Here is a 21,205-nt window from a genome sequence, read left to right on the forward strand (position 1 = left end):
CAAAGAGCTTGCAGTGAATCGATTAAACCATCCAGATTGAGCAATGGACTGCAGAGATGTATTCATTACATGTGCATTAAAATCAGTTCATTACAGCCAAAAATAATGTTTTTTTCTTGGGATATACTGTAGGCCTACAACATTTTAGACTGCAGAATGATGATTAAATTTTCACCATACTGCAGCGCTTGAGTCACATGCTTACAGCAAATGGATCTACTGGCAGACATATACAGTGAAATGAAAAGTATGAAATCTCTCACTGGCACAAATTGTTGTATTGGGACTACTTAGTGATTTTGTTGTTGCTAGTTTAGAACCATGTATCAATTTTTTTTTCAACATTGTTTAAAGTCATATGAGATTGATGCTGATTAATTGTCACTGATGAGAAATAGGCAACTTAATTCTGATCCCAGCTATGTTCTTGTCTATTTTTTTTTCTTCGTCTCACCTTTCATGTGCATTTAAAAGAAAAAAAAAAAACATTTTCCCTGGCTTGATTTTTCTCATTCTCCTTTCTTGTTTGATATCCCTAATTTGCTTTCTTGGGGGAGACTTGGGCTACAGCATCAGTCACTTGGCTTCCTTGACTGAGTCAGGTCAATCCTGTCATTTGACAGGGGCAAACTTAACCACTTTCAGATTCAGTAGGGATGTAAGGGGGTTATCCCGAAAACCGACCAACAGACAGCTGAGCTGTTTAGATGAATGTCCTATGTTTGCATTTGTTTTTCATGAAAGAAGGTGATGCCATTCCAGTTAACAATCAATCAATCATTGTTTGTATAATGTCAATTCATTCATTCAAGTGTTATTTCGAGAGTGTACGGGATAATATGCAGGAAGGATTTCTAAACACTTCCTTACCGCTGAGGTGGAGTCAGAGCAGGCCTTGCATGAATGAGGACAGTGGTGGTTGTGGGGATGTATGACCAATGATGTTCATTGTTGTAAGGCTATGCTTATTTTGGTAATTACCATCTAAACCATTTTAAGTCCAAACAACACAGCAGCCACAATCTATGCATCTGTCAGACCAGCAAGTTGTATTATGCATTTCTGAACATTATTCTCCAAAACTGCTTTCCTGAACAATTTGTCCTGCTTGCTCTTGAATATAAAATATAAAAAGAGGAAAATAACAAAACAAAAAAAGCAACACAAAAGGAATCATTTCTTCGGATTTAAATATATGAATTAAGTACAATGTAAAATAGAAGACAAAATACTCACCTTTAGGGGCAATTAATCACATTTATTATCAATGAAGTGTGAGGTCATACTTTAAGGGTCACGGGAGGTCCTCTCATCTGTTAGCGAACAGCGTCTGGAGGGGTAATTTAGGCTCAATGACCATAAAACACTCAGCGCTGATTCGCCTACCCTTCTTAGTCAATGTGCATCTGTTACGTAACAGAGGGTGTAAGGCGGTATGCTGTGAGGAGCCAAACAATCACTTATTTACATAGGTCTAGCTGTGGGAGTGTGCCATCACCGAATCTTCACTGAGTGATCATGGTAACTTATGCTGGAGAACAAGCCTGCTCCGAACTTAGTTTAGCTGTTTGTCGAAGAATGTCCGACAAGTAGAAACAGACAACTAAACTAGTACTAAACTACTGAAAGACTGTTCTGTCAGGTGACTTTCCGTGCTCACATCACTCATGTCATGTTGGATTAATAAAAAGCCCATAAAACTCATGTCACAGCTTTGTTCAAAAGTTGTTTAAAAGTTTTGTTATATTGCAAACATCTAAAGCAACTACATGTTAAAAAAGGTCAAAAGCACATGCCTTATAAAAAGCCTAATAAATAAACCACCCTACTCTGTCTCAGCTACAATATTGACCACTGTGGAATACTAAATGTTATTTTCCACAAAAACACCTGTAAGTAAGGACTTATAACTTTTTTTGTTTTAAAGAGACTGTCTCTTGTTGGAAACTTTAATAATAATATATTATAACAATTACCCTAAAGTAGGCTTCAATCTATCATTCAATGGATGTTACAGTAAAATATTTGAAGTCTAATTAGTCATTCTCTGTAAATAACAAATTCATGCAATATGTTTGTCAGATAATACATATGAATATGTTTTAAATTCAAATGTCAGGGAACAACAAAATAAAAAAGACATGAAAGACTCGATTCAAAATCTCCTGGCCAAGAGGAGGACCTTTTTTTAAATCTGTGGTATCGAAAATATTTTCAAATGAAATAAGACATGACTAGAGCAGGGGTGAGTGGTTTCCCCTGGTTATCCTACAGGCTACTATTTTCTGTTTGTCTCCACCTCATTAATGTTCAAACCATATGAGAGAAACAGACTATACTCCATAACCCAAGGCTGGGTGACATCTCGGGTCAAACACACACATTTACACAACAACATATGTTAACACAAAAATCCCCTCAGCTGTTTAAAGTCCACTGCCTCTTTCAGGAAGTGATGACCGCTGAGCTGTCCTGATTAAAATGACAATGGCCTAATTAACTCAACCTCAGTCTCAGTGAACTAAAATGGCTGTTGGCTGGCCAGTTCCTTTTCTAATAGCCCTTTTTCTCTAAGAAAAATGCCTCAACCCGATTTGGGGAGATCCGCTAATGGAAATAATTTCTTATGAGCTAATTAAATCAAGTTATCTCCATGTGATAACGTCAGTACATAACATTCCTAAACTTGTATGTAGATTACCTGCTTTAAGTATTTATTCTTGCCTATATATATGCTATAATATATTTATATATGATATAAGCTATATGCAGCTAATCCAAATAGAATATGGGTTGATTAAAGAGACTTTGAAACACATCTTCTTCTTCCAAACCATCTATGTTGTAAATAGAAATTCCCAGCAATGTCTCGACCTGACTTAACAGACATGCTTTGCTTCTTATGAGAAAATACAGTAGCAATATTGGCCTTCGTTAGTCAACAGACCAAACAGCAGGATAAAAAAGGATAAAAATCTACATTTACAATTACATGTATGCAAATTTTAAGCATGTTCATCCAAATCTTCTGCATCTCCCAAAATTTGAAAACCACACTTATACCTCTATAATTCGCCTGTGCAAAGATGAACAAATTATATTTAAAAACCTTAACGGCTGAAGAAGACACTGACATATTGTACTTTTATCAGTCTTTTGGTGAAAAGTTCTCTAGGGAGGTCTCTAGGGAGATAATTGCACTGGAGTCAATCAATCAATCAATCTTTATTTGTATAGCGTCAATTCATAACAGGTGTTATCTCGAGACACTTTACAAAAGGCAGGTAAAGGACCTTACTCTTTGTCTGTTAACATTAACAAGAGAGCAGGTAACGAGACCATGCTCATCGTTATGTTTACAAAAAGCAGGTATAGGATCTTACTTATGGGTCCTTTACCTGCTATGGGTACATCGTAGTTTGCAAATTTTGGTAGTAGGTTGCTAATTTGTATCTAACGTTTCGAATTCATGACACTCTCATATTCATCATTTGTTCTGTGCTAAGTTGCATCTGCTATTATTATTATTTTTCACTGTAGATTGGCTTAAACATTGAAGTTCACCCCGAGCCTCCATTGGATAAAATTTGTGGCAGAATGTCAGCAGACACGTACAACTAAATGTTATACGAAGCACGACTAAAGCTCAGAATTGATGTGCACACTGTATAAACTGAATCAAAAAAATGTTTGGGAACCAACGGTATGAAGTATCTTATTAAACCTGTATGCGCACTTACTCTACAAAGAGTGTGCAAGGAATACAACTTGTTAAACCACTTTTAACAAGATTTTTGGGCTGACCTCATGTAAAAAGTGCAGTTCTTTTTCCACCTTCTGTTGGGTCTAGTGGGTGCTTAGTCTGTCCTCTTTGGGAAGCCAAGTCTGTCTCTGGCATCCTCTCTTGATGGTGGTGCTCTGCTCAGTCTGTACATTGTCAAACATTTCCTCAAATTTGGATCAGTCACAGTGATCAGATATTCAGCCACTATGTAACATTCAGGTGACAATCTAGTTTGCTCTGTTTTGTGGTTTACTATTTCCCATGTGTTGTATGTATTGCTTTCTTTCTTTTTTTTTGCCTGGCATGAGTACGGGACTTCAGACTGCCAGGATTTTTAACTTGTCTGGCCTGGGGCTGGGGGTTCTCCATGGGTGAAGTGTAATTGTTTGATGACAGGGAGTTATGTGAAACTGTGGCAAAGACCCGGACTCTATCAGCAGGGATGGTGAAAGCACAATGTGTCAGGCTGTGAAAGCAGTTGTAGAGGGATGTGTTGGAGCTAGAGCTCATTAGCCCCAAAGCTAGCGTTATTTCCAGGCATTCAGGGGCTGCAGCCATGGAACCCACACTAGGCTGTCTCATCCCCAGTTTCAAAATGTCACTCGGACTTGCTTTAATTCTTTTTGTGTCTCTAACTCTCACATAAAAATGCTCCAGCTTTCGGAAGTTCACATTTGCCTTTGAATGTGCTGCATTTCTGAATATTCTCCGTGTTTTTCTAAATGAGCATTATTTCAGCAGTTGCCGAGTGTGTGACCCCTACCAGCCTCTGTAGAATTGCTCATCCAAAATGACATTAAATAACTTAAAGAGGACATTGCATGTGCTTCTCTGTAGTACAAAGCACCCATAAACCCTGTTATGATGTCTGTTATGGTGAATGATGTCATTTTCCTTGAAATTCATTCACCAGGTTCACCAGACTGCACTGATGCTTATTTAGCTAAGAACAAAAAAACAAACACACCCACACACACACACACACACACACACACACACACACACACACACACACACACACACAATATATATATATATAGCCAATCGCGGGGACTGGATGCTGCAAAGCATTATGGGTGTTCGGGACTTTGGTGTAAACCATGAGTGTTTGGGGTATTGCTGTTCATCACCTCCTGCTGTTGGCAGTGATTGTTGTTGATGTTGTATTCATGTGTGTGGTGAATGAGAACAACTTTCATTCTTGAATCATTCTTCCATGCAGCTTGCCACAATATATGGATGGATGGATGGACAGACAGACAGACAGACAGACAGACAGATTGTCTGACTGTCTGTCTGTCAGACAGACGGACAGACACATGCACAAATATGCATGTGTCTGCTTAAACGGTCAGAAACAGGCTCCACGAAGGTGGTATGAGGGTCTCACGTCCACAGGTGCAAGACATTTGCCAGAGAACACCAAGATTGGCAAATTCGCCACTGGCACAATTCACAGATGAAAGCAGGTTCACACTGAGCACTTGTGACACACGTGACAGACAACTTTCTGCTGCCTGCAACATCCTCCAGAATGAACGGTGTGGCGGTGAGTCAGTAAGGGTGTGGGGTGGCATTTCTTTGGGGGGCCACACAGCCCTTGTGCTCACTAGAGGTAGCCTGACTGCCATTAAGTACCGAGATGAGATCCTTGGAGCCCTTGTAAGACCATATGCTGGTGTGGTTGGCCCTGGGTTCCTCCATCCACCAACGCCACAAAGCACCACAGACTGTCCAGTAGTTGGCAGATGCTTTAGTTCAGGTCTGGGAGGAGATCCCTCAGGAGATCATCCACCACCTCATAAGGAGCATGCCCAAACATTGTATGTATGTACGTGTGGGTGTGTGTGTGTGTGGGTGTGTGTATTTGACCGGTGTGGCGGTGAGTCATATATGTGTGTGTGTGTGTGTGTATATATATATATATATATATACACACACACACACACACATACATACATACATACATACATACATATATATATATATATATATCTCAACCTACTAATCGATTTAGTAGTTCCAATTAATAGCAAGACAGTTATCCCAAGACCTTACTCTTTGTTATATTATATTAAAGACCAGTAGGTAAAATACCTCAGCTAATGTAATGTTACTAAAGAGATTGAGAAAGATTGAGTTTAGCACATTAATATGGTAATGATATGAGAAGGTTCATTAACGAGGTGCTCGAGAAGTAGCCACATGTACAGTTTTAAGTGTGCTTGGGGTAATTAATGGAATAACTTTACTTAGTGGTAAATATTCATCGGCCCTCAGCTTTTTATCTGCACAGTGTGAAGAGAGATGAAAGCTTGTCCATTAGTGAAGTTGAAGAGCTGTCTACAGTGAATGCAAGCCTATTGTTGGTATTGGGTTCATTTCAATGGAGGTATATTTATATTGCATGCAATCTTACAACAAAGCAAAAGGCACTGCTAACATTCCTGAGACTAGGGAGCATATTGTGAAGTCCTGACCCTCTAAAAAAAGGGGATTCCACTTCATAGCTGTATGGACAGACTGAAATGAGTCTTTGTTTGTGCTCAGAACCACAGCAGTTCATTGTCATAGAAAAAAACCCCTTCTGATTGCTCTTCTCCTTTGAAAAAGGTTTGTTTAATATGTTTTTTAGCTAACAATTATAATGAAACCTACAGTACTTGCATAGAAAATAGGAACATTGTTTGGACCATATGACCCTCTATTAGGTATCAGGTTAACAGCAATGTGACAAATGTGTGTGTGATTTTTACACACAGATTTCTTTTAACTACAATGAGGTTTTTCTTTGTCAAAAGTCTTTAATGTTGTATTTTCCACTCTGTTTGACCTATCACACAAACAGTATTATTTGAAGACCTTAAAAGAGAACCTTGCCAAATTGTCCTTGGATTCCATTGTCTAGTTAAATTGTTGCATTTTGATTCATATTTCTTGCTTAGGCCTCTTACTGTGCATGCATATAAACCACCTGGGTGGGTAATTATTTCAACGAGGAGTTGTTCTACTCCCTAAAATCTCAATGTGGGAGTGTGTGATGAGCTAGGTTTTCCCATCCGGATGAAACAGCATGTGCTTGTTTATCCTTACCCTAAATTCTGTGCACTCCTACTGTTATAAATGACAATATTACAGTCTTGTGCAGTTTCAAATGGAGACAATTATCTGCTTATGCATTACAAGATGAGCTCTATTTTACAAGGAGAAAAGGTGCTCTCAGCTCCCATTTATGCATTATCTCTAAAATGCAAAATCTCCTCTATAAAAATGATGAAACATTTGTATATAGATACATTTTATGTGACATGTGGGATCACAAAGGCTTGAAAAAAAAATCCCCGTACACCTTTTTCACGGCTAGCAAAGCATGGCAAATTTTGTGAGAGGATTTCCAGGTAAATGGTGGTAAATTATTGTTCACCAGATGTCACAATGGAAGTTATAATCTCACTGTTAATATCAATGTTATCAATGTTAATTGTTTACTTGTTATATGTGGCTTCTTAGGTTGTTTAGTTTGTCACACACTTTTTGTGGCCAATGTATGAGATCAATTTTAAAAATATCTGAATTTGTAAGCAAAGAGCAATATATGTTCATTGTGAGGGTTTGGGTGGGAGAGGAGCAGAAAAAAGTTTTGGAATCACAAGTTTAAGTGTAACTAATAAAATAATGTGTGGGAATAGTCTGTTTTGGTTAACTGCAGATCCCTCAGGAGAGCTCTGAGCCAGATGTACATTGACTATTCTACAATAGCATTTAACACGTAGTTAATACTGGAACTGAGCAAGGTGACACTTTGTGTTTTTAATCTATGCTAAGTCCGCATTAGATATACACTTGCTCAAACACCTGACCACAATTTTGACTGTCAAATGTAAACAGCAAAAAAGAAGAGTCAGACAGGGGATTTGGCAATGCTTTTATTTAAATACACCAGAGATATCGCTCAACAGTCTCTTTTCAGTTTACCATAAAAATAAGATTGTGTTTCCCTCTCATTTTTTCCCCTTCAATTCCTGGAGTTACAGTAGAGCTCATTCAGGAAAGCTGTGGATGTAGATCAAGGCTTTGTCGGTGAGTTGGACTAAGCAGATACAGGCACACTGTTCACCACCAGGAGAAAGGCATCTATTGTCAGCGACATGAGGACTTTTTGTCTTGCAAATAAGTTATTCACTCACTTTAGGCAGCTCCATTGTTAATTTGTTATCATGACTGAGTTTATTTGTGGTTAACAAACAGAAAGAAAGAAAAAAAGTGCCTTTTGTCCTGCTCTGATCAGAATTTGTGGCTGTTTGCCTGTAGCAGCAGAGGGAAGTACATAGACCGTAGTGTCTATAGACAAACAAAACAAGCAAAGAGCAAATAATGCAGTGACTAAATTTGGCTAATTAGTGAGAACATACACAGACTCTTATCCAAATATATCAGAGGAAACTGGTTTGGAACCTCCTGTGAACTTCAGGTGAACTACACCTGAAAATATTTTTCTGTAAGTTCTTTTGTGAATACTTATGGTAAACCTCATGTTTCGATGTATTACATATTATTCTGAATAATTCTGTTTATTGTCCACAGGGCAAGGAGACTGATTTTTCATCGCTGGAACTTAAGACTGCTTAAGTAAGCAAGCCATTGTAGAAGGTAAATATTAAATAATTCCATTATGCATTTTAATGCTGTATTGAACTGGCTTAATAACTGATTATATGCAGAGTGGTGATTTGATTGCTGTGTACAGTCTTCTTAACTTCTTCTATGTATGGCAAGAGTGCTATTTCACCCTTTTGATGGATAGTTGTTGTGGTGGTGGATAGTTCAACAGGTGCACTTTGTCAGTAAAATAGCAAGCTGAAAAGTGGCATGGAGAAGGTAAAAATGTAGAGATTTAGTCTGATAACTAGTTTGAAATTAGTTATACAGCATGCTGCACTGTTTAACATCTAACAGTGCAGTTATGTGTACACCTAAGTACCTCCAGATCTTTGTACATTTTGATACATGTCAGATAAGACTTCAAATGTGTTAAAGTACTGTTTATTAAACAAAGGTTAATAGTGCTTGTTACGAGAAAAATATAGGGTCTACTCTGATGTATTTATGGTCAAAGCATGCTTTCAGGGTATAAAAGGTGTTAACAATAATGTCTCATTCCTCTTCCAACTTCATTCATATCTTTACCACATTTTTCCTCCTTTTCTATAATTTCTTCTCCTTCACACTCACTCTGGTCTTCTGTCAGCATGTTGCAACATGCGAGCAAATGTTTTATTTCAACTGTATTTTTAACAGTGATTTTATGTTTGAGGAACAAAACGAACCAAAGTTGTTCTGAACAGAAAATATGTGAGATGAAACTGGTGTTCAACAAGAGTCACATCTGAGATATAAACAAGTTTATTTGTATGATTGTTAAATACTAAAATTAAGCTTTGTCCATGGAATAATATCCTCACACACATGATTAACATCAAGGGTGGAAAGAGAATTAACTATACTACTCAAGTAAAAGGACTATTACTTTGATAAAATTTAAGTAAAGTAAAATTAGCAGATTAAAAATATACTTAAGTAAAAGAAAGAAGTAGCTTCTTTAAAATGTACTTGAATTAGAAGTTACTCCTTACTTTTGTCGTAAGTAGTATGTTGTTGCATTTTACATGTTTTGATGGATCTGTGTAGAGCAAAAAGAACATGAGGATTTGAATCCAAATTACAAATACAAATTCAAATTTGTTTTTGATTAAAGGCAAATCTTGACAAAGTCCTATGAAATTTTAGTTTAAGTTTTTATTTTTGATCATATAAGTTCTGTTAATTTGCAACAGCTGAAAACACCCAACTTCATAATATGACTGCTTCAAAATAAATGCACCCAACAGAGATGGCAATAATGGGCTTTTAATGTGAAAAACTTCCCAGAATTAAATGCATTTATTGCTCTGAGTTTTTTTTTAGAGCTGCACGAAGCCATGATTCTTGATAACGCTGCTGAGAAAAACAACATTCACAGCCACTTCTTTGCCCATAAGTCAGAGACACAACCCTGCTTATTTTAATCATGTTGGACTTAGGCTCTGTGCCACATTAGCTAGTGCAGCAAGGACAAGCACCTCCATTACAGCGGGTCTACCTGCTGAAGGTGTGTTTAAGCTAAATCTTCTCGCACAGAACAATTTTGTTCAGCCTCGATTTAGGCCTACATTGTTACATTTTTACTCAGTAACTGATGTTATTTAAAATAATCCTGACACATAGCGTTGAAGTAACCTTCAATACTTAAAACAAGATTTCTTTAAGTAAAAGTGCAATTACAGATTTTAAAAACAAGTACAAGTTCAGAAAAAAAACTGCTCAATTACAGTAACATGAGTAAATGTAATTCACTACTTTCCACCTCTGAGAAATATATATGGAGGATAAGACCACAATTAGTCATTGTTGGATGAATGAAATACATGTATTGTCAAAACAAAGCCTAATCTTAAATTTATACAAATAGTTGATTTAAGCAGTTTTTGTTTCCAAAAAGCTAAAGATTTCTAAGAAGTTACAGGAAAGGGGAATTCTACAACTGGCATTTTACCCCCCAAAAGAGAAGGCAACAGTTAGAAAAACCTTCTGATCTCTATATATTTATATCACAAGTTGTATTGTGTTGTTGAGATAAATTGCATTAGTGACATGGTTAAAACTTTTGAGGTGAGTTCAGTACATAATATATATATATATATATATATATATATATATATATATATATATATATATAAAAACATTTTTGGCGACAAATTTTAAGAATGAATACAAACAAGCACTGTTAAGATGCAGAGCTATGGACAATAATGATTCCTGAATGTCTCTGAGACATTATCACAAATAAATGATAAAAAAATAACATCTAATAGGCTGTTTATTCTGTTTTTTCATTATTCGGTATAGCAACAAAAGCATAGCTCCCTTATCTGAGCAGACATACAAAGCTCTGTCATTGTGTTTTTACTTATTTCATTTTATTGTCAATTGGCTTTATTTCGTTCCTCTTGGGAAAATTCAGTATTTTCTTGTTCACAATTGTAGGAGTTTGTAAAGCTCGTGAACTATGATATAGAAAGAGGCAATATTTATGTACCAGTAATAACACATTTTCCTTTTTCTTCTAAATGTCAAAGTGAGACAGCTGAGCATGGTTGTGTGATAAAGTCTATGGTCAATAATATTTTGTCTGTGTAATCAAATCAAATCAGAATGAATTAGACTATATTAGGAACTGTATCCTGTGAAAGAATATTTGAATTGGTTTGTCTTCTGAAGGAGAGATTTACATCATTAATAAACAGTAATCCCCTACTGTGTACTGTACTAGATCATCTTATCAAGCACAGACAGCAGCAGAGAACTGTTGTACAGTGTTGGGCATATCAAACCCATTTAGTGTGCTCTGTGTCTTTGGACTCATTTACTCTATAGTGTAGCAGCTCAGTGTGCTAGTCACAGGTAGAGAAGGTGTCTATACCTCCTGGACACTGACTATGATTTCAAGGGGGTGTTAGGGCAATATGAGCTCTTAAAGATCAAGCGATCAAGAGTTTTGTAAGTTAGAAGACGGATTTGATTTTGCTTCTAGATTTTAAAGGGAGCCAGTGCAGAAAGGCTAATTTAGTGATACATTTATGTATTTTTTTGTAGTTCTGGTCAGACCATATGCTGCAGAATTTTGGACGAGTTCAAAAAAGTCTTAATAGACTTATCAGGGCAGCCTGAAAAAAAGGGAATTGCAGTAATGAAACTATGTTTTCCTGAACATAGATTGTGCCTTAATGTTGTGAAGGTGATTAAAGATTAAAGATTAAAGATTAACCTCACAATTGTTACAGTTAAACAGGCCCGACTCAGTTAAAGCTTGTTTACAGCAAGTTCTTGTTGTGCAGCATATACAAAACAAAGGTCACATCAAACAAAAGACACAACCAACAATCAGACTAAACAGCAATACAGACATGATGAATGACAACGTTAAAGTTTAATTGTGAGGGAGGGAGATTGTGATATGAAACTAGGTAGAGTAAGTGGCCTCCAAGTTTTTGTTGCTCTTTGTATTCAGAGTTATAGGAAAACATGTACAAAGGTGATGTGCGAATTTCTGTGAATACGTTCAGTTTGGTTACACTTTGTAGAGGTGACTTTGCTGTGAGCAGACTACGATCTATTCTGAGAAGCTATGACCATATTTGAAGAGAAGAATGTCATTAGAAGTATTCCAAAAGTATAATGTATGGCCTCAGTTGACAGTAGAATGAGGAATTGTTCTTCAAATAGAGGTTTGACATCTAGGGTAAAGGTGATGTGATTCTCCAGACCATGTATAGAAATATCCAAAGTGGGAAGGAATTTATGACATCTGTTGAACGGTATATAATGGCTCCACACTGAACATTAAATTGTCTATCTTTCAGCCTGCGCAGAGTCTCAGTGTTGTCTGTTAGATTAGAACCACGGCCGTGATATGCTGCGTTAATAGTATCCAGTCTGTTGATAAATTCAGCTTTAGGGACATTTATATCATTCAACCCATCAAAAGGTTTTAGAAAATCAATATTTGTGTAAACTGAAAATCTAATGTGAAATCAAGACTTAGTTATTAATAATAATCATTCATAATTTGTATTCACTTTTTGCCTATACACTGCCATAAATTGTTTTTAAATTGGTATTGAGCCCCACATTTAAAACAAATCTTAAAGAGAATTGAAGCAAAGGAAATGTAAACATTTATATTGATGAAGCTTTATAGAATACAAGATCAGAATGTGCTCATATATAGAGCTGCCTTTGATGTGCTTCTACCTATAAAGGTCATTATTCGGACATGATGACATCCATCTTTCAAGAAATAGTCCTCTTGTAAAATCCTTAGATGCCCTAAGCACTCTAAACTTTGCTAAGCTCATTCTCAGCATGAGTTAAATTTTATAAAGCCATGTGAGGGAGAAGCCCTTTCTCGCATCCTTATTTCACTGAATTTTTTTTTTTTTGGTAAAATCTCCTCAGATTTTATTTTTTTTTCCCAGTTTAAGATGGTATTTTATAATTTATTTTTTATAGATATATACAACATAAACAAGTGACTTCATGAGTGGGGCCAAAAGAAAGTTTGTGTGAGCTTATACAGGGATACAAATGGGGTTCATGTAATAGTTCTCTTCACTGCATTTATGTCTAACTTTAAAAAAGTAATTTCTTTATATCAGCATCAGGCAGAAAATTGCTATGTATTAGTAAAAGGCTTGGTAAGCTTCTAATTCTTTGGCATTTACAGTCCACTGTGTTTCCATGCATTTATAACACTTTGAATCTTAAGACCTTCTTTAATCGCTTATGACTTGCCTGGAACATAATAAACAACTGCTGTAGTGAAAGTGCCACGTGGGGGCATTCTAGCAGAATGTTAAACACTGCCAGTTTTGTTGCTGTTTTTTCATGCGCTGTAAGTACCATTATCTCTATGAGCTTGGTTGCTGTAGTTAAAAACAGAAAGAGGTTGCATAAATGCAAGGTAGCGTGAAAAATAAATGTATTATTCCTACCAAGACATCACTTTAGACACTAAGGCAAAGGCACAGCATAAATGTGTGCTTCTGACTTTGAATCTTTATTGAGATCTCAGGATATGTCATACCCATGTAAAAAAAAAAAAAAATACAGCGCCTACAAAGTCAGAATAACATTACTGCACACCTTTGAATTAATTCATATTGTAATGCATGTCTTTCTCTGTCATTGACACCAACAATCATCCCACAATACAATTAGAACAATGAAGATAACCTGATGGAGCAGAACCTTGGTTGCTGACTGAGACATGTTGACCAGTCGGAGTATTCCTTATAGTTTAATTAATACATGGCATCCAGCACTCAGACCATTAGACACCATATTCAAGGAGAGTGAACTATACTCTAAAAAACATGATTACATTCTATGTTGAAAACCAGCACAAACATTGGGACAAACACTCTTTAGGAAAGTTTGACATTAACTCTTAACCCAAGACTCTGTAACAGCTTCACCAACAGATCTGATTATTGGTCACTTGCTGAGAGGATCTCAGAATAAGGTGTTATGACCTTGGGTGACTGCTACTGACAACGTTGTTTATACCAAGATCACATAGCGTATAGATCTCTGTTCCTTTCAATCTTCAATCTTTATTTGTATAGCGTCAATTCATAAGCGTTATCTCTGTCCTTTTCTCTTAAAAACTTGACTCAGTATGACGATGCCAAAATTAGGCCCTTTATATCAAGGTTTGGTGGAACAAGTCTTAAAAAAGGCTTCAGGCCAAGACTCATAGGTTGTCCACATTTATCGCCTGAAATATGGCTCGCTTACTGTACAACCTACAGGAGCAGTGACCTAAACATGTTACTAAAATGACAATTCGGGGGCGGCTGTGGCTCAGTTGGTGGAGTCGTCTCTCAACTGGAATGTTGAGTGTTCGATCCCCAGCTTCTGCAAGCAAGATGTCCGATCTAAAGACTCTTAACCCCGAATGAATGTAATTAGTTACCTCTGATTGTGGTGTAAAAGCGCTTTCAGTTGTCAGAAGACTAGAAAAGCGCTATATAAGCTCATGTCCGTTTACAATTATTCAGGCTTGCAACACACACGTTGATCCATAACCTGTAATTCAGAAATATATACATACATCCATAATCATCCACTATTTCCATAACTACATCCAGAATAATAAAAAAAATAGTTTGACACCACCCCCCAGTAACTCAATTAGTGCATCTCAGAAAAGCCAGCTATGAGCTCAGAGGTGAAATGTAATAGCTTTCTAAAAGAGGTTCTTTTTGCTGTATTTGTCAACACAATCACTATATTTTTATTACCATGTTGTTAACGCTGTAACCTTACAACAAAGAGAAAGTGTAATTGCAATTATTTCTCAATAAAAGGAGGCTTATAGATTTATAAACCAGAAACAAAGAGACATAAACCTTAAACTGTGTTACTTAAAATGTTATCAGTGTAGAGTTTTTTATTTTATTTATTTTGATGTGTCCATTTACATTAATTAGAAATAAATGAATCGATTGTCACGTATCTCCCATGGGAATTCCAAGTGCAACCCTGCTATTAATGTAAGATAATGATAGCAGAAATTATTGGGCTGTATTGTCAGAGATACCGTAAATTCCGGACTATAAGCCGCTACTTTTTTCTCACACTTCGAGCACTGCGGCTTCTACTCCGGTGCGGCTAATGCATGGATTTTTTATGGGGGACAATGAGCTTCTGCCGCAAAAACATTTGACTTCGTCACGTCGGATCTTAATATCAGTCATTTTGCGCTTCATGCACGCACCCTCATGATGGAAAACACACGGAGAAATACATATGATGCAGCTTTCAAGTTAAAGGCGATCGACCTGGCTGTCAAAGAAGCTAACAGAGCTGCTGCACGTTAAGATGACACTGACAGCGACAACAGAGACTGAGGAAGTGAGTAATGAAGTCATTCTGAGGCAGTGAATGGATGGACTTTTTCTTGTGAAATATATTACGGTCATCTTTTTCATCAGCCGTGTTACAGACACCGTCGGCTAGGCTTCGTATTGTAACGGTTCATGTTGTAAAGTCAGTAGTTGATAATGTGTTCATAATTCCGATTATGTGGAGAGTCAGTGAATGCACCAGCGAGAACGTGTTGAGTGGCTGTATGAGAGAACGCTGGGGGAGAGAGTTGGATTGTTACGGCAAGTTATGTGTTGTTCTCTGCTGTAAACGGCGTGGTCACGGCCGACAGTGATCGGGTTATTAAGTTATTATTTGAACGCTCTCGTCGTCCTTTAACGTCCGTACGGACGCTACAGTATTTGCGGATGTTACCGGTAGCCTACGTCTGTGTAAATAGCTCTTGTTATAGCGTGGACACCTGCGGCTTATAATCAAGTGCGGCTTATATATGTACAAATACATTTATTTACTTATTTTTAGCCGGTGCGGCTTATATCCAGGTGCGCTCAATAGTACGGAATTTACGGTAGATATTATCTCTGTGATAATGTAACTATGGTCAAGCAGTTTTTATGGAATAAGGTAGACACTAATTGATTAATTGGATAGTTTTACTGATAGCCCATGATGTTTGTTATCTATCTATCTATCTATCTATCTATCTATCTATCTATCTATCTATCTATCTATCTAGGCTTCCACCTTAATGAGACAGCATGGACTTGTGTAGGACATTGTGTCATATGATAGCAGCTAACCACTAACTAATAAATTCAACAAAGGAGAAAAACGCTACACAAACAAAACTAACGCTGGAAGACATCCAGCAGTTCATCCACTTCATTGGCATGTGACTCTTTATTACAAGAACTCAATCAAGCTTTGTTTCAGAGAAGGCTTGTGTGCCGCGAGGAGAAATACAGAGGTAAACAATCAGTTGTGTAATACAGTCAATGCTTTAAACACGGCAGAGTTTTGTTTGCCGACGTAGCACAGGAAGTGATGATTCTTTCAACCAATCAACGGACTGCTGTGTTTAGCTCCACCTTTTCGGGTCGGCTCCACATTCTACCAAGGCACCCCAACAGAAGGGTCCCAAAAAGTGGGACGGTACGGATCGGTTGTTTGGGAATCTTTCCCGGGATTAGTCTATGGAAACACCCCAAAATGCGCGCCGTACCAAGACGAACCGAGCTGGACCGCTTGGTGGAAACGAGGCTTAAGACTGCACTACTATCAGTAACAGAATCGCTACAAGCTGCTAGATCTGCCAGTCAGTCCTCTTTACTATTACTGCTAGACCTGTCTGCTGTCTTTGACACAGTTAACCATCAAATCCTTATCCACACTCTCTGAACTTGGCATCTCAGGATCTGCCCTCTGCTGGTTCTTGTCCTAGCTCTCCTGGTGACCTTTTTGAGTGTCCAAAGGGCACATTTTATCCCCAGGGGTGCCTCAAGAGTCAGCGCACAAACTATACACAAGTTAATCTATCTAAAAAAGCATGTAACTCTGCTGTTCATCTCATCTCTTACACTGGCTCCCAGTTACCACTGGTCTCTGAAAACTCTGCTGCTCACTTACAAAACAGTGACAAAAATGGCTCCTCCATACCGAAACTCTATAATCCCAGTTCCACACTCCCTCCTCCCCTCTACACTCTGCCAGTGAAAGGCTTCTGATTCAACCTTCACAACAGAGGCTAACTAGACTCTTCTCTTCTGTCGCCCCTCGGTGATGAAAGGAACTTCCAAACTCCATCGATCTGCAGAGTCCCTTGGCACTTTTCATAAATACCAATGACTTAACCCTATCCCTAATGATGATGGTGATGATGATGATGGTTTTTGATATTACTGATGATGGTTTAGGATTTTTCTAAACTGATTAGAGCTCTTAAGAACAGCCGTCGATGTGCAATGCCTGCACCTGTGTCCGATCTGACTTAAAGCTGTTTCCTTGTACATACGTTTATCGGATGTACTTTGCTTTGGACAAAAGTGTCCGTTAAGTGAAATGTAGAATAATATATATATATATATATATATATATATAATTTTTTTTTTAATGTGACGTTTAATTGCAGTCAAAGTGTTTGAAGCTGTTTGTTTGTACTCACGTTGTTTTCTCTTTTCTAGATCCTTGCTTATAAAACTCTCAGATATATGTTGCTTTGGACGAAAGCATCTGCTAAGTGAATTGTAGAATAATTTTATATATATAAAATTGCCAGCCTAACTACATCTACATACTGTATAACATATTTCTAGGTGCAGTCCTAACCCAGCTTCCCCTGTGATTGAAACATACCCAAATTTAAATCACCACAGCTGCTGCTTGAACTTTTAACTTTTTTGATAACTATTTTGTAAATCTATTATCAAATGTGTTTTGTATCAATTATATTTTAAATAAATAAGTAATATTCAGTGAACGTTCATTTACCTGCAAATTAAAAAGGATTTGTGCAAGAACTTTGAGGAAGGCTAGCGTGCAAAATGCTAAAAACTTTCCATGTTTTATCGAAGAAAAGAAGCTATAGCTAATGAATAGTTGCAAATTATAGATGTCAATGTAGAAGTGTGTCACAAAATGTTTTATGATTTTGGAAGTCTACTTAAGTGTTCGACTGAGGCCATTTTCAGAATCATGTTTGAAGTGATTAGTATTTATTGATGAGCTCCTGAAGTGGCAAGTGTGAGAAATTGGATCTGTGATCTCCTGGTGTTATGGAAATACATTGAGTATGGATTGAGTGGAGCTCCCCAGGTGAGTACTCCCTTCAGAGATACACACACTCAATCCCCCCCCCCCCCCACAAACACACACCTAGACACCTGTGTTCGTGTGTGTGTGTGTGTAGGTGTGTGTGTGTGTGTGTGTGTGTGTGTCTGTCTGTGAGTCTGTACACACACACAGACACACACACTTCTTTTAGATAGGATATTACTTCCCCTTCCCCAAAACACATTTGTTTTGAATGTATTCTATAGGGTGACAGCAAATAATTATTACCTAAATTGGATCTTTGTTATAACCTTTAACCAATAACTTTGATATGCTAATTACAGAGTAATTTAAATTGAGTCCTGTAATGATTATGATGTTTTATGGACATAAATGATACAGTTAAGCTGAGAGTAATCTCATTTGCATATTTTACATGCCAGTAAATTAAGCCCTTTTCTGCTTTGCTTCAGCTCTAATTTTCCACACTGCATCCCTCATCCCTTAACCTCTTCATCTTATGGCAGGACAGTGTGTTTGATGTGATGAGGCGCTTCTTAAAACACACAAATCTAGTCACAATATTAAACACAAAAAGATTTTCATTATAACTCAACATGTTCTTTTAAGAAATTGTTATTAAAAAGCATGCAAGGTTTTCATCACGTGTTGCGATACAAAAACATTTTCTTTTCTCAGTATATAATATTAAAAATATGTTTTATTAATTGGAGCGTATTAATTGCAATGGCAATTTCAATAGCTTGTTTTTAGGTAGTTCAGATAAGATAAATCTTCTTAAAGACAATTTGTTTTCAATATTCATTGTGTTTAAAAGACAGAGAGATGTTGTTTTATAACTTTTTGCAGATCAACAAAACTTTGTTGCCGAAATATGTCCTTAATATCCGTTAGAGTGAATTATACAGGGTATTTTCTTTTAAGAAATGCTCTTAAACAATCCAGCACGTGTTCTTCTTTGACATACTATTGTGTCTGATTGTTTGATGTTTTCTTTATGTGTGTAACCATGCTTGATGTGCATCTGTATGCTAGTCAAACATAGAGGGCACATTGTGAATGTTGAGGACTTGGCCCCACGACATGGTCAACTTCCCAATGTTGTGAACTTGTTCTTACATCTCCATGGAATAAACTTGTCCTTAAATCCCATGCTTGCAAACATATGTCAGCAACCTATGCACTTTTAACGTGGGTGAGGAGACTAGTACAGGGACTTTTAATAATAACAATAAAATGTTGCTTCACTGAGAATTGTAGTCCATTTATACCAGTAAGAATATTATTTCTGCCAGCCTATTTTCCCTGTTAGTCTTTAATTGGCAACATAAATTTAGGCCGTAGTGGGTGAAAAATGTTGCAGTATCACATAGTGTAATCCTCACCCTTATTTACCAATTCATTAAGATTCATTGATGCAGTATCGGTGAGAGGAAATGACAGCATAAATCAGGCCTCCAACATAATGACCTTAATCAGTTGGGAATGGTAGAAAATGTCATGATGAACTATGTCCTTTTATAACTACACATTGCCATTGTGTTGCTTTATTAGTGGGACACATCCTGCTGACATTCTGCTGTATTGAACAAAAACAAAAAAAGTTAAACCCAATTCTATGAAAACACTGAAATGATGTACAGTAAGATGTGTTGTTATTTTGCTTTCAGGTCAGTTTTATTAATGTAACTTCCTAATAAAAGGATTAAACTACTCTGCTTTTGTATCCATACATTTTCCTTTTCTTGGAAAATGGGGCCTTTGGAAATCAAAATGCGTCTAAGGCTTAAACCAACCCCTCTGCCATGCTCCTTTAAAAGCAGCTGGAAAGATCATAAGCTTGAAATACTTCCATACCATAAACTATGAAGCTGCCAATAAGTATCATAAAATCAAAGTCATTTTTTTTTGCATGTGTCTAAACCATACTGGATGAAGCCTGAGTGATATCACTCATCTGCTGTGGCAAGGGGGCTTCAGAGGCCCTTTGGCATTTGCTGCCATCCTGGAAATGTCTCAAACTGAGGCTGAAAGCTGATGCAGCTTGCACCTTGCACCTGATTGCACCTTACTATTGATTACACATATTGTTCATTAGAATTAAAAAATCACCCCCGTTTTTTTTGTTTTGTACCAGACTGTTACCATGTTAATTTTTACTGTCACAACTGGCTTTTTTGGCTGTGATGTGTATTTGCTCCTGGAGCCAGCCTCAAGAAGACCCTTGATAAATTGCAGGCTTAATTTTTCAAGACCGGAGGTTGATGCTTGGTCTAAATTTTAAGCTGTCACTTTCCACATACAGTTGAAGATAAGAATCAATTTATATTAAAGCTGCAAAGAGTGATGAACAGACATATTGAAAATTAGGAGAAACATTGGAGCACATTTAAAGTTTAAAACACATTTGATAATCTCTTAGTTACACCCAGAACACAGGTAACATTTGCCCCCTTCCTATTAGATATTAATATTTAAAAATCATTGATACAACATTAAAGACATTTATAGACATTATTGCTCATCAGTTAACTTTTGAGTTTATAAATAAATAGTATACATTTAAAGAATTAGCGTCTATATCAGTTAATCCTTTTTAAAAAAATAAAACAAACAACTATATGAGTCATCAAGGTCTGCTGAGCTACCAGGAACATAGCCTTCAATGAAAAATCAATTTGATCATCTTGAAAATGTATTTTGGTATCTGACTTTGGCCTATAGAATTAAAAAATTCAGATACATATTTGAAATGTACAATTATTAAGTGTTGGAACTGAATGACATAGACATACTTCCATATATCTAGGCCTACCTGACCACATTTGAGATGGATATAGTCACACATACTAATCACGGTTTTGCTCTGTCGGATGGCGCACCTACCTCAAGGGAATAAAGTGAGAAATGCGTTCTTGTTTGGTACCTGTTTTGATGTAATGTTGTTGATGGGTACCTGCAATGTAGTCCGACAAAAAACGTTCAGTGTATTGTAGTGGCGCTGGTGGCACACTACTTTACTTTTGATTACTTCTGATACCATGTCTAAAGTATTCATACATACAGCAGTACTTAAGATAAAAAGATTGAAACATCTTGTTTGTTGGCTTACTCAACTATAATTAATGTCTTACTTTATGTCCA

The 21,205-nt window shown here is 36.9% G+C and overlaps 1 long non-coding RNA gene across 1 annotated transcript in view; it reads left to right on the forward strand.

The window, feature by feature from the left end:
- LOC306821915 overlaps positions 1-21,205 on the forward strand; it is a 92,347-nt gene that overhangs the window by 63,631 nt on the left and 7,511 nt on the right. The window contains exon 3 of the long non-coding RNA XR_013778838.1: positions 8,369-8,434. This is a non-coding gene — a long non-coding RNA (uncharacterized lncRNA). The remainder of the gene's footprint in view (positions 1-8,368; positions 8,435-21,205) is intronic.

Source organism: Symphodus melops, assembly GCF_947650265.1.
Source record: "Symphodus melops genome assembly, chromosome: 4".
Classification (NCBI taxonomy): domain Eukaryota; kingdom Metazoa; phylum Chordata; class Actinopteri; order Labriformes; family Labridae; genus Symphodus; species Symphodus melops.